The sequence below is a fragment of the Equus asinus genome, chromosome 18 (genome assembly GCF_041296235.1).
Source record: "Equus asinus isolate D_3611 breed Donkey chromosome 18, EquAss-T2T_v2, whole genome shotgun sequence".
NCBI lineage: Eukaryota > Metazoa > Chordata > Mammalia > Perissodactyla > Equidae > Equus > Equus asinus.
Window position 1 is genome coordinate 30,934,654 of NC_091807.1, and position 14,498 is coordinate 30,949,151.

The 14,498-nt window shown below is 50.2% G+C and overlaps 1 protein-coding gene across 8 annotated transcripts in view; it reads left to right on the plus strand.

The window, feature by feature from the left end:
• The window catches only part of ITSN1 (intersectin 1), a 204,291-nt gene that overhangs the window by 157,420 nt on the left and 32,373 nt on the right, over positions 1-14,498 (plus strand). The window lies entirely within an intron of this gene.

The following is a 14,498-nucleotide window of genomic DNA, read 5'->3' on the forward strand; positions in this document are numbered from 1 at the left end:
ACAGCCCTCTGGGTTCTGGGGAGAGTGTGCTGCTCACTGAGTAGAGATAGGGTCCCTGTCCTCATGGAGTTCAAGATCTAATGGGAGGAATAAGCAGAAATCCAAACTACTGCCGTCTGTATAAATAAAAGTGGTGTGTGTGTGATCAGGTAATAAGTTCTGTGCTCGGGGAAGTATGGCTGCCAGGCCTTACTGAGCAGGACATCAGAGCAGATGGGGTCAGGGAGGGCGACCCCAGGGAGAGGGTCCAAGGACCCTTCCAGGAGAAAGTGATATTTCAGCTGAGACCTGACGGATAAGTAGGAGCCAGATGAAGCTGGGAAGAGAAGTGGCTATCCTAGGCAGAGGTGGCATGCAAAGGCCTGGAGGTGGGTGGAGAGATCTGTGTCCCTGTACCCCAGCCCACCCACTGTGGAGCAACAACCAAGGCAGCAAGTCCCATCTCTTGGCAGGACCCCTTCACCTGTATAAGCCAGTGTTTCTCCAGCCTGGAGTCTGGCTAGAAGGGATACAGTTGTCAAGGTGGGTAATCCTCTATAAACTCTATATAAGCTCTCTTTCTATACTACCCGCTCTCTAGACCATTCCTCGAGGCTTGCTTCTGCGTTTGTGAAGCTGACGCAGGCTGTGTCCCCAGGAAATTGCTCTTTCCCCTCACAGATCGTTCAGGTTGCGTTTGACTGTGGAGTGTCCATCTGACCCAGTGCTTCTCAACCAGGGGGAAGGCGCCTGGCATCTAGCAGGTAGAGGTCAGGGATGCCGCTCAACATCCTACAATGCATAGGACAGTCCCCCACAACAAAGAAAGATCTGGCCCCAGATGTCACCAGTACCAAGGTTGAGAAACCCTGGTCTCACCCCACCGGCCACTGTGGTTAGTGTTCACCTGGTTGCTTGTGGCCGAAAAGGCTGCCCTGTTGGTGGCCGCTGAGGTTGTTCTGGTAACTATGTTGAGTAAACTTAATCATTTAATAAGTGCATAACATATATCTGCAGCATAAAAAGTGTGCTAGAACCTTGGTTTCATATTTACACTTGATCTTACTCTTTTTGGTTATTCCTCATACTCTTTGCAATTTGCTACTATATTAAACTAAGTTGGCCATGTTATCAGAGAATCTGGTTAACAAAAAGTTGAATAAAAGGGAGAGAAAGCATCTTACTCTTCATTAAATTAGTGAAGGGACACTGGGTATCTCCTTTGGCCCAGAGTTTAAAGATGACAGATTTGGGGGGGTAAGGGAGGGTGAGGTATTTGTTAAATAAAATTAACTGGTCATTAAATCTTTTAATTTCATAATTGATATTGATTTGTCTATGAGAATATATTTGCAGCTGAACTTTGGGTACACTTCTGTTCCAGTGGCATATGGACGAGAAAAATACAAATGAGATCGCCTTCCTTTTGCAGTTTTGAATTGCTTCTCTAATTCAAATTCTAGGCAGAGCAGGCCCTAGAGGGCTGAAGGAAAGGAGCGGGGCCACGTGGCCCAAGCCCCAGACGGCCCCTGCCTAGGAGGGTGTCTGGGAGAAGCTGATCTAAAGCAAGGGTTCATTCCTCTATAAAATTACCAAGTATTGCACCATTACCTGTAGGATGGAGACTGGTATCCACCCTGTTTCTGGAAGGGAGCCAGGCAGGCCCAGACTCCCATGGCAAATGGTGCCTGGGTTCTCTCCACCTTCTTTTATATGAAGAAAAAGCTGGTAACACTAGTTTAGGAAAACCCTCAAAATAGTAGGTTTAACCATATGAAATTGCCAATATTCTTATTTCCTACTGCAATTTCATGTGGGTCAACATAATACACTGTGTCATGGCCTGGCACGTCATAGGTTTGGTGCTCAAAAATGCCTGTTGAATGGGCGGGTTGAATGATGAAAATGGAGAAAGTACCGAGTTCCAGTTCTTGGTTCACACTGCCTCACCCTCAGAGAGGAAACCAAGATGTCTCTGCAGGTCCTTTTCCCGTTAGATGTCAGCTTCCCAAAGCAACAGTCTCCTTGGAAGGGGCTGCTCCTGGAGCCTCTCACTCATTTGGTCCGTGAAGGAGGCCAAGGACCAAGGATGCCAGGGCGCTGCCTCCTTCATCTGGGCCACATGTCCCTTCCAGCATGGGGAAAGCACCCACCCAGGTCTCTGTTGGGAACGGCCCTAATAAATTACCGTCGGTCCTGCTTCCTGGCAAATCAAAAATCCTCTCTGAGAGAAAGTGAATATTCATTTTTTCTTCCAGCAAAGTTATAAGTTAATCCTATTCATTCTTTTTGGTTCCAAAAATACTCAAGAGAATGTTTATGGAAACTACACTGAATGCCAGAGATCCCAAAAATGCATGGAAAAATAGCCCCTTCTTCAAAATGTCTGATATTTTGGATCTGGTAGGATAGGGAAGCATAATAAAATCAAAGATCACGATGGCCTTATATGAATATTTCACTTCAGCCAGAGTTCTCTTGGGCCTTTGCTTTAAGCAAACGCCACCCATAGAAACCAGACTCCCAGAATGTTTCCTGTGTGTAGTTATTCCATATCCGAGCTTTCCATTGCCTCTCAGAAAGGTTCTATTCTTTAAATTGAAAAGTCTCTGGGCATTTTTAAGTGGTATAACTTGAGTCACAAAAATTTAAGGTTTTGTTTGTGAAAAATGAGAATCAGCTATAAAATTCTCGTGCATCAGTGCAACTTCCTGTTATGCATACTGCCTCATAGAAGCTACCATGTTACTGTTTTATGTTGTCAGCAGGTTGGGTGTGTCTGTGTGAGAGAGAGACAGACAGACAGGACAGGCAGAGAGACAGTGATTGACAGGTGACTTAAACGCCTGTTTTGTAGCTTGGTGACAATGGGTTGAATAGTGAGGTCACGGTGCAGCCAGCAAGCAGATAAAAATCACTCATAGAAGATTCTGGCGGAGGCTGACAGCTGCTTTTTCCACATCTGCTTGGCCCGTGGTGTCAGGGTGATGCTGCAAGCCTCAAAAGAGGAGGTGTCCCTTCCCTTGACTCAGCCCATCATGCTTCTTAAAGTTGGACAGGTCCTCCTCTTGATGCGGTTTCTCCTCACTGGCCCAGGAGAGGGAAAGTCACTTTTGATCTGCCATTTTTCATCAAGGAAGCTGTGTCACTCAGGGTATTGAACAACTTGACTCCCCTTACATGTCCCATGCTGTCCCTTCCCCTCTTGGTCCCTGTCATGTAGTCGTGCACACTGATCCACCTGATTGCACTCCAGGCCCCATCAGGAAAGTGGGGAAAGGTCAATGGTCGGGGCGGGGCGGGGGGTGGGGGGGATGTGCAGAGATGCTCTGTGAGGATTAGTGGATGAAGTTGAGAACTTGGAGAACTGAGCACCAGCCCTGCACTTTGTAGCTGAGAATGCTGAGGGTCTGGGAGCTACAGTGACATTCTCGAAGGCAGCTCCCAGACTCCCGGGCTGGTCCTCTTCCACATCCTACTGTTTAAGGACAGCCCCATCTATGCCAGGGCCTCAGAGCTGCCCACCTCCATGTAATCAGTGACTGCGTCTGTGGAAAGATGGAGAACGGGTTCCTCTTCCTCCATGTGGTCCTCTTACTGCTGGGGTTGCGGTGGGAGTCTGGAGCTGTTAGTGAGGATTCCATCACATTGCTGTACCTTCTCAACACACAAGCTCAAGACACAGCTAGCCTCCTCAGCCTTAAGTCCTTCTCACCCGACCGTGGGCGAATCTTCCAATGACACAGGCTTGGCAGAGATGCCCTTACTCTGTGCCAGCCTAAGAACATGTGTTGCTGTAGCTTCTCAGTTTTCATTCCTGGCCTTTGCCAAAAATACGTCGTGGTATATATGATAACACAGCTAATCTACGAATTCAGTGTAATATTTGACACCATTTCTTTTAAAATTTTGGAACATTTTTTTTCCCTATAGGCAGATAGTAGGGAAAGGGGTATGGATCATCATAACTGTATCCTGGGCCATTAAAGAGGCTAGGAAGCAATACAAGATGGCGGTTCAGAGCAAGGGTTCAAATCCCAGCCCTGCCACTTACTAGTGTAATTGTGGGCGAGTTACTTAACCTTTGGGCTTCAGTTTCCTCATTTACATATGGAGAGATAATAATAACACCTAGGAGATAGTAAGCCCCCAATAGATATTAGCTCTGTTGTTATTGTTGCTGGAGAGAAAAGGCATTTGTGCCTGGTCAGTGAGCATCACAGAATCCATTTAACTGGCTTCCTGCTTTCTTGCATTGAACTCAGCACATTGGGTTGTGTGCATTGTAAGACTTTTCAGAAAATGTGCTTTTGCAGATTGGGGATCTCAGAGAGAAAAGATTGGACAGCTTTCCTTAAAACTTTCAGACGTCTTGTTCATTTGTGCACAAATCAGGGCCCCCTTTGTCTGTTAGCAGGAGGCCCACCTGTGTGGAAGCAAGCAGCTTTTTCCAACACCTCACCCTGCTCCCTAGACGTGCAGTGGCTCTCGGGACTTTCGGCCACAGCCTCGTCAGCAGACTCTTGGCGGATGGGGAGAAGCTGCCCTGTGTTTCACACGGCTGGCGGTGGGGAGGCCAACAGAGCAAACGGAATGTGCAAGGCTTTTAAATGTCACGTCTGTGTTGGCAGGCCCATGCAGCGCTCCACAATAAACCTGTCACAGATGCATTGAGTCACTGGGTCCTTTATTTCTCATCACTGCATTCTGTGGCCTTGTGTTCTCCTGCCAGCAAAGACTGGAACGTTCAGCCCCAAAACATGCCAGCAGCTCATTTTTTTTTAAAGCAACCACGCAGCTTAGATAAGGGGCATGTCTCCCTAGGGGGTGCATCCCCAAAGCGCCGTCTCCAGAGCAGCCACCCCCAGCATGCTTAGAGACCGGGAGGTTAATTCTCTCCTGTCCCACTGCCCACACCCCCAAATGCCTGTCAGGATCCAGAGCTCCGGGCCTTGGATGCCTCTGTGCTGTTTGCTGGGCCTCCAGCAGCGCGCGAGCCCTACAGTCTGCCCCCGCCAAGGAGCCAAGCCAGGACGCCCCTCTCCCGGGGGCGTTACCTTGGCGTTCTGAGGTCCCCGTAGGAAGACCCCCACACGTTGGAATCCTCGGTAACAGGCCTCCACTGCTGTGATCTCCAGTAGGAACCCTCACCCTGCCCAGTCCTCAAGGGGCAGAAGTACATCTGCCTGTCCTCTCCCTCCCCCATCCCTTGCTGTGTCAGGGCCCAACCTACTGGCGTTTCTCCAGCAAGCAGCTTCAGCTTCCCTCCCGCTACTCCCTGAGAGTCATGGCTGAGGAATATGGAACCAGGTGATGGGGTTGTGCTCAGCAGAGGGTGAGCGGACAAGGTGCCTGCTCTCCCGAAGGCTGTAGGAGCTGGAAGAGACAGTCAGCAGACAGATAAGCAAAATCATTTCAGCTAGTGATGCATGAAATGGGACAGCGTGCCCGAGGGCCAGGGCGACGGCAGATGGGATGGCCCTGGAAGGCCTCCTGGAGAGGTGACATGGGGGTGGAGATCTGACTGCAGAGGAGTCAGCATGCAAAGATCAAGGGGACCAGCATTCTAAGCCTGAGGAACAGCAAGTGCAAAGACCCGGAGGGGGAATGAGTTTCTCCTGCTCTTCCCATCAGGACGCACTAATCTTCTAAGTGGTCACTGCTCCATACTCAGCGTCTTCCAGCCTCTTCTCCACACCTTAGGCAGGGAGCTGTTTTAAAAAGCCAACTACTGCTTAAATCATCCAGGGGGTTCATAGTCCTCATGGGATAAAGACGCAGATCTCATAGTTGGCCTGCAAGGCTCTGCTGCTCTATTCCCATCTTCTTCTGCCCATTCGGCAGCCCCCGCCCCTTCCCTCTCCTCATTTATACCAGTTTCTGCTCCATTTTTAGCATGGCTCAGCTATCACTTCCTCAGGGAAGCCTTCCCCAGCCGGGGCCTTCCTATCTGAGTTGCTGACAGGCCCACCAATGGGTGGCCACTGTCATCGAAAACATTCCAGGTTTCCACACCAAACGTGTTGCAGGGGCCGTGGGCCTCTCTAGCTTGCAGGAGGGGATGCTGATGCTTGAAGAGCTGAAGTCTGCTGGTCCTGTTATGGAGCTGGTCTCCAGCAATCTGATCCAACTTTCTTTCTAGTTCTTTCTGCCACCTTTTGAGTCACCACGATGACCCTAAAGAGAAGTCCAGGCTTCTGTTGCCCCAGTGGGTTTCCCACTGGCCCTCTTGAAGACTGTCTCCTCTGACCTCCAAGCCAGGTGATGGAAAGGTCCACTTGGATCACCGGTCCCCACTGCAGCATCCTGGGCACGCATCGGGAAGGAAGTGAGGGGTGGACGGACAGCATGGACATGGAGCCTCTCCCTGCCTTAGAGATTGCATGACCCAAACTCCCAAAGCCTCATCTTCCTCCCAGGGCTCTGTGTGCCTGCACGTCCAAAGGGAGGTGGTGCCTGGGCCCGAGTCCATGGACCCGCATCATGCAGCCCTACCCTGACTGTTGAGTCTTACCCAACCAGGCCTTCCCTCTGTCACCATTCTCCTCACCACCTCCCCAGGATTCTTGTGTCAAGCCTAAGCCACTGGTGGGCCCCACCCAGTATGCCCTCACCCCATCTTGCCACCTCTGTCCACTCACCTTCACCACTCCTCCTTTCTCTGCTGCCTGGCCCAGCTCCGTTGACTCTCTATGACTGAGCTCTTTGCTGAATTCCTAGTTACTTGTACGTGAACATGAGTGGATAGAGGCTGATGCAGAAACACATACATGCAGTCACGCATCACTTAACTATGGGACACGTTCTGAGAAATGCATCGTTAGGCGATTGTGTCATTCTGTAAACATCATAGAGTGCACTTACACACACCTAGATGGTATAGCCTACTACACACCTAGGCTATTCGGTACTAATCTTATGCGATCACAGTTGTCTATGTGGTCCCTCGTTGACTGAAACGTCATTATGTGGCACATGATTGTATTCTTTTCTCCCTAATTAGACTGTGAACTCCCTGGGGGCAAGGCCATATCCCATGAAGATCTACACAATAGCATCACTAATCAATAGCAATGGTACCTCCCCTTGCATAGTTTATTACGTATTGCATGACGCCCAGTCTCCTCATTAGATTATCCACTGTGAGGCAGCATCTACCTCGCACACTTGCGTATCATCCAGGGGCCCTCACTCATGGCAGTTGCTCAGGAAGTGTTCCTAGGGGGCAGTCCTGTTGCCCTCCCATTGTTCCTCAGGCTCATTCCTTCCTCCCCAACAAGGTTGTGAGGGAAAGGACGCATCACGGTGTTCACTCTCCCCTCTGTGTGTGGCCTAGAACTCTGCACAAACTCATGCTTGGGAAGGCACCATTATTTAAAAAATAAATTCATATGGGAAGGCCCTAGAACAGGAAATGAGCTTATGAATTATAAGAATTGTTATTCTTCATTCTTATAAGCACCCTAAGTACCATATGTTTATGTATGTGTTTGGTTTTCTGTCTCCCTCCACTAGAATGGAAGTTCCGTGAAAGCAGGGACCTGAGCGCATCTGCGCAGTTGCTGGAGATGAGCAGAAGTGTCACAGGCTCAGGTTGTCTCTTGTGTCCAACGAGGCCAGTTTGCCAAGTTAGGAGAGACCCCAGGGGACCAGGCTATTCTTAGACTCTCGTGAAGAAAGTTCCAGTGGGATGAGAAGTGCACCTGTCCCGCTGGATCGCCCAGAACTGGTCTGGCCTCCAGATCATCCCATGGTTGGGGCCACCCCAGGGCTGGACAGCCAAGGGCCGTTTTTGGAGGAAACCCAACTGCGTTGACCTGCCTGGCTGTCAATAGTCCCTGACAGCTTCAGGCTTCAAGGACAAGAGTGTCGTCTTAGCCAGGTCTGGTAGGAATGTACTGGGAGAGAAAGGGGGGTGGACCACCCTCAGACCCACTCTTTGAAGAGCTGGTGGTTTCCTTGTAGTTCTCCAAGACATCAAGAGCAAAGGTTTTTATTCCTGGTTGCAGAGGTCACTATATGTCTTTGGACCCTGTCCCCTCCATTAAATGATGGCATTGAGCAGAGTGACCTTTCAAACTCTAACCCTAGAGTCAGGAGGCCAGCTGGTGGCAGTGTGGCCTCCAGGAACAGAGCGTCAGAGGTTCTCTGGGCTCGGGGCCATGGATGGCCTTGGCCCATCAGCTTTCTGTGGTTACGGCCATCACATCCCTTTGGACAAGTTGCTTGAGTGACTTGCCTAGGGCTGGATTCGGTTCAGCAGTTGTGGCAACTCTCATGCTACATGTGCCTGGACAGGTCTGGTTTCTGAATCTCGTGCCCTTTACACCAGGTGTCTTGATTTCCAGGCAATCTTCCTTCTCATGGAGTGGTCCTCACTCTTGGCTGCACGTCGGAACCACCTGGAAGCTTTACAAATTACAGATGCCCAGGTCACACCCCAGCCAGTCGGATTTGATTGGTCTGGGGTGCAGCAGGGACACTAGGCTTTATAAAAGCTCCTTGGGTGAGTCCAGTGTGCAGCCAAACTCGAGGGCCATAGCCCTCATCCATCGTCTATGCAGCTGCCATAGTGATCCTCCTGAAATACAGCCAGGACCTTCCCTGGTTCTGCCACCAAAGACGAAAATACACACGCCTCACTCCAGGGTTCAAAGCCTCCTCGACTGTGCTTTCCCACCTCTTATGGGCTGAACTGTGTTTCCCCCAAAACTCGTATGTCAAAGCCCTTACCCCTAGTACCCGAGAACAGGACTATATTTGGAGATAGGGACTTTAAAGGGGTCATCAAGTTAAGATGAGGCCATTAGGGTGGGCCCTAATGCAATCTGACTTGTGTCCTTAATAAGAAGAGGAGACTTGGGCACAAAAAGTCACCAAGGGTGATCACATGCAGAGGAAAGACCATGTGAGGACGTGGGGAGAAGACGACCGTCCGCCAGCCAAGGAGAAAGGCCTCGGAAGAAACCAGACCCGCCAGCAGCTTGATCTCGGACTTCCAGCCTCCAGAACCGTGAGACAGTAAAGTTCTATTGTCAGAACCGCCCAGGCCATGGAACTTCGTTACAGCTGCCCGAGTTCACTGATACATCACCTTTCCAGCAAGGCCAGAGGCACAGTGGCTTAGAGCCGGGTCTCTTGGGGTCCCACTCCCTCTGCCATTTGTTAACTGAGGCTTTAGTAGGGGACTTCACTTCTCTGTGCCTCAGTTTCCTTGTTCCTTCTGCTCGGACCCGTCCCAACTGCCCACCCTCCCTGACTTTTGCCTGACGAAGTCCAACTCAAATTCCTCCTCCCCTGGAAAATATTCCCAACATCCCTCTTGTCAAGACTACTGCCTCCTCCCTTATATTCCAATAAAGATGTGTTTGTACTTCTAACATCCCAATCTGCCTTGTGTACCCAAAGGATTTATTTACGGCCGCTACTAAGGATACCCAAAATACCACAGATAGCGCACATCGAAAGCAGGAACTGGGGAAGAAAGGAAAACAAGGGTGTGACATAGATGGGAGCAGGAATGAGCTAACAAATGCATACCATGGGGCACTTGATGCCACACCAGGAATTCCAGTGTCGGTTATAAAGCCACAAATGATACGCCTTTAATAAAAAAAATTACTAACATTCTTATTTACGGACAATTAAGAGATGACTTACCCCTGAGAGTAATTTGATTTTCACCACTTCTTAACAGTTATTATGCTGCCTGGAAGCTCATGTAGGCTGAATTCCCCTTCTAGGGAGAAAGTTAAGCTCATCTGGAAGCCACCTTGGCACTTCTATCTTCTGTGTTATGACTCAATGCAGCTAAGGGGAAGCTCCCAGAGGGACCCAGCCTCCTGGGGCCTGGCCAGCCCCCAGGACAGGCTGGAGAGGGATGCCTGGGCTCAGCTGGACATCGGCACAGGGGGTCTTTGGTGCAGTCGGGTGACATTCCCCCATCTCTTGCTGCAGGCCCAGTGCCCACCTGGCTTCCTTAGACCCCCGTAAAAATCCAGTCTTAGGGATTTGCAACTCTGTGGTCTCGAGGACTGATAACTGACAGTGATGCCCTCTGTGAGCGCCTGCTGTTTGGCAAGGATCTGAGTCAGGATGGAAGGCCCGAGCCTCCGATAGGCTGAGGCTCCTGAAGGACCCGGCCCACCCCCTTTGTCACAGAATCCCAGCTCTAAGCACAGCGGTCACAGCAGGAATGCACAAGTTCACAGCTTAGACAATGGGGGTTTCAGATGTCAGCTGCAGGCTGGAGGATAAAGTGACCAGAGGACCTTCCTTACGTCACATCCGTTGTGGGCTTCGCCTGCCTTTCCTACATGCCAGGCCACCCCTCCCTGCCCCCATGCCACTGTGCCCAGGAGGTGGAGGGCTGCACAATTAGATTCATTTTCCCTGGAGAATCCATCCAGTGTAGCGTTGAGGAGAGTGGGCTCAGCTGGCAGGAGAGACCGGGGCCGTAAGGTCCCATTTCCTCCAGCCAGGTCAACCCTGGAGAAGCCTTCAGCGTACACGGGAGCTCCAGGAGCCCAGTTAACATGTATCCTGCTGACCTGGGGCCATTTAGCCAGAGGACTTGGGCTGAATGTCCTCAGAGACGTTGATGTATCCTTTCCCTGGTTTTTCAATGAAAAACCATCGCCTGAACTTCCATATTGCTGGATGCTACCCAGCTCTCTCCCCTGGTCCCTCCCGCATCATGACCTCTGTGATCTATTTCCCACCTTATCTCCCATAGCGTTTCTGCGTTCACCTGACACATTGGTCCGTACCCCCCCACCCCCATAACGGCCCCATTCACCCAGCCAAATGGAAACCCAGTGCAAGTAGGACCTCCTGGCAGACTCCTTCTCTCTTGGGCCAAAGAGCATCTACTTTTCTGAGTGCCTACAGCCTCCACCTTCGGCACAGCTCGCAGGCTCATTGTTTATTGCTTGCTGTTTTAAATTTAATTTTCAAGTCTCCCTCAGGACTGTGAGTTTCCTTGAGGACAAGGACACTATCCTGCTTATTTCTGTATCTCTTGGACTTCATAGGAACTTGATAAATATTTATTGACCGTCTTATAGTATATTTTGGCCCATTTCATAACAGGAACCAGGCGTGTTTATTTGCTTTGCTCAGTGGCCAGCTTGCTGTGGGGGCTGGTTTGGTTTTTAAAATTATGGTCCTTGATGGGAAAGGAAGTAGAATGGTTGGGGGTGTGGAGAGAGGCAATGCTCATTTTTTACCCTAAATACTTCTGTATCCTTTGAACTGTTTACCATAAGCATATGTTCATGTATTACTTTTGTAATAAAATGATTTATTTAAATGATGCTGTTCATATGAATATTGTCCCATGGGGACAGGTGACTGTTTTGGGTAAGATTTTCCCGTACTTTTCTCCAGTGCCCCAGATTCAAATCCTTTCAAAATGGCATCTTTCTATTTTGTAAATGTGTCTGACTCTACAAAATTATAAGGGGCAGCGCAGAGATTAGGAATTTTACGTGGGCTCTAACTGGGGATCATTTTTAACTGCCTGGAGTCCTTTGCAATATTATTTCAGCTGTGAGTGGATTAAATTAGTTATAAGAATCTCTTCATCACGCCGACATGTCCACAAAAGGTTATTTGCCATAATCTGTCTTCTCGTTTTTCCTCGGGAAGGGAGCCAGCAAACTGTGGTTTATCCTGCTTCCCAAAGGAGAGAAGGACCACATCCCTCCACCCCTAAAGGAAACTCTTATTTGAAATGTCTTTTCCATTTACCCTGCTCTGAATAATGAAGTTTTTAAAGTCTCTTGTTTTTCTAAATATTAAATTTTCAAAGAAAGGATATTTTTGAGTTCAAAGTGTCTATTTCAAGTCTGTAATGGTTCTCGTGGTCTGGCATTCACCAGCAAGAATTTTTAAAACAGCATCCTATGGGTCACTTCAGTAGCTAACAAGATGGTTCCAAGCCAACATCATTGGCGCACAATGCTGAGACGAGTCTCCCTGCAAAATCTTTGCTTTGCATTGTGTTCTGGGTCCTGGAGAGGCCATTTGGACCATCCCCCTGTCTCCAGGTAGGCTGGTAGGTGGACCTGTGTGGGGCAGACTTCGTCGAAGCAAGCAGCCCAGGGTCACAGAGCACCTCCCTCTAGACTTCTCAGCTCCATCAGCTCTGACTTGGGCCTGTCACTTGGGTTGACTGGATGGCCGGAGCAGAAGGCCATGCAGCCCCCTCATGTCCCTCTCCATTCCCCCCTGTGCAGGAGACCTCCTCACCCCGAACTGGCCCCAGCACCTGAGATTCTTGGACCAATGACCCAAATCCACCCTGGACTTTCTGCTGTCACTCTAGCTCCGAGCTTCTCCAAATCCACACCATATAAAATTTGAAGACTCTGAACTTCTGAAATCCAAAGCAAGCCAGTGCCTGTCATCTTTCCTCCCAGGTCCTTGTTTCCGATTCCTCAGTCATCCTGAGCATATCTTCCGGTCACTGGCACAGTCCTGGTGCAGAGTGTAATCCCATTCTGGTTGTCAGTCTCTAGTAATGTCAGCATTTCTCAGTGGGGTGCTCTTGGCATTTGAGCACCCAATGCAGTTCTGCCATGTATACTGCAGGTCATCGAGCAGTCCTGATCCAGCCACCAAATTCCAGCAGTCTAGTCATTATGACAACCACGAATGCATTCTCAGCCCTGGGGGTGAGGCTGGATGCAGTACAACCCTCAACCTGGTGGGGGGAAGTACCTGGGGAGACAGTACTATCCTCAGCCTGTGGGAGATTTGCGGGGGCAGTGTTCAGTACCACCTTCAGCATGTTGGGGATGCTCAGTACCACCCTCAGCCTGGGGGTGGTGGGACAGTACCATCTTCAGCCTGTTGGGGGCTGTACTACCCTCAGCCTGTGGGAGATTTGGGGGGGCAGCATTCAGTACCACCTTCAGCGTATTGGGGAGGCTCAGTAACACCCTCAGCCTGGAGGGGGGAAGTACCACCTACAGCCGGTAGGGGGCAGTACCACTCCCAGCTGAGACCCCCAAGGTTCTTAGCTGAATGCTCTGGAGGGCAGCGTTTGTCCCCTCCCTAGGTGAATCTCCAGCACCCGGCACAGTTAGTGCTAGAGTCTTGGTAGGACATAACTGAATATTTGTCAAATAGATGAATGAGATCCATGAACAAGCTTCAGGAGGGCCTGTGAACTCTACAAAATTCTGTGCAAAATGTGTGTGTATGTTGTGTGCATTGTACATGTGTTTTTGGGGGCCAGGGTTTATAGCATCCATCAGATTCTCCAAGGGAAATTGTGACCTAAAGGGACATTCGGAAGACTGGTCCAACCAGTGTCCACTACTCCCCTGGTGTGGGTGTCCCTGCAAACGTCACGGCACAGGGTTTGTGAGGCGAGTAGTGGCACTGCAGCTCCTACAACATTCTAATCTCCCTCAGAAAGGAACGCCCTGAAAATTCCAGGGGAGGAATTTTCTCTCTGCTTCCAAGAGAGTTCATACAAGTCCTTGTAATGCAAGGGCTGCTTTCTGCCGTTTGACAAGAAATGACCTTACTCCTGGGCTCTATGAGTCACTAAGAGTTTGGTGAGAAGAGGCCAGGAATGGGATGTTTTCCTCCCAAACTGAAGAGTGTTTCCTGGGTGGCTTTCTTAATAAAAGCCAAAGAAGTCGGTGACATCAGTCAGCTTCCCTAAGCCAGAGCAGCAGCTCAGGAGAGGCGGGCTGAACTGAATGAGGGGGTCATCCTCACTTGCTTCCTTCCTGAGTTCACTGTTGATGCAACTGTTTTAATAAAACACAACCAATGCCCCAAGGCAGGAAGAACAACTGGGCCAAGCCGTGGGTGAGCAGAGGGCCCAAGTTCCAGATGCATCTGCAGAAGGGCCCCGCTCAGCCCGTGGCCCTGTGGAATGAGAGCTTGGCCGCACTGTGGTGCCTTTGAGCGAAGTCTCAGCTGAACGGGTGCAGAAGGTGATAACGTAATGATGGCTCCTCCCTGCTGCTTTCCTGGCATCCGTCTGCCCATCCTGGGATGGTCCTGTCCTAGGAGAGAAGCTACAGCATTCTAGAAAGGGCATTTGGCCAGGGGAGGAGGCCAAACTGCGGACTGGAAGCACGGCGGCTCAGAGTTAATCTCCAGCACAGTGAGGCCCGTGCCAAGAAGTCTGTGACATCATCTGCCCCAGAGGGATCATTCTATTTGGAGAAGCTTCCAGCATATAGACTTAGATCAGTCATGAGCCCAGATAACTCACTCAGGGGGAGATGGGAATTCTGAGGAACTGCTGATAGTCGGAGCAGGCTTCTCAAACTTTAGTGCGCCTACAAAATCACCTGGAGAGCTTATTAAATCAGATTCCCGGACCCCAACTCCAGAGAGTATTCAGCAGGGGCCTGATGATCTGCATTTCTCACAAACTGCCAAGTGCTGCTGATGCTGCTGGTCTGGGGACCACGCTTTGAGCACCGCCGGTCCCCAGCAGGGGTTTTCACACTGTGCTCCATTGCGCCCCCTTGTGGGGAGAAGAAGGGATG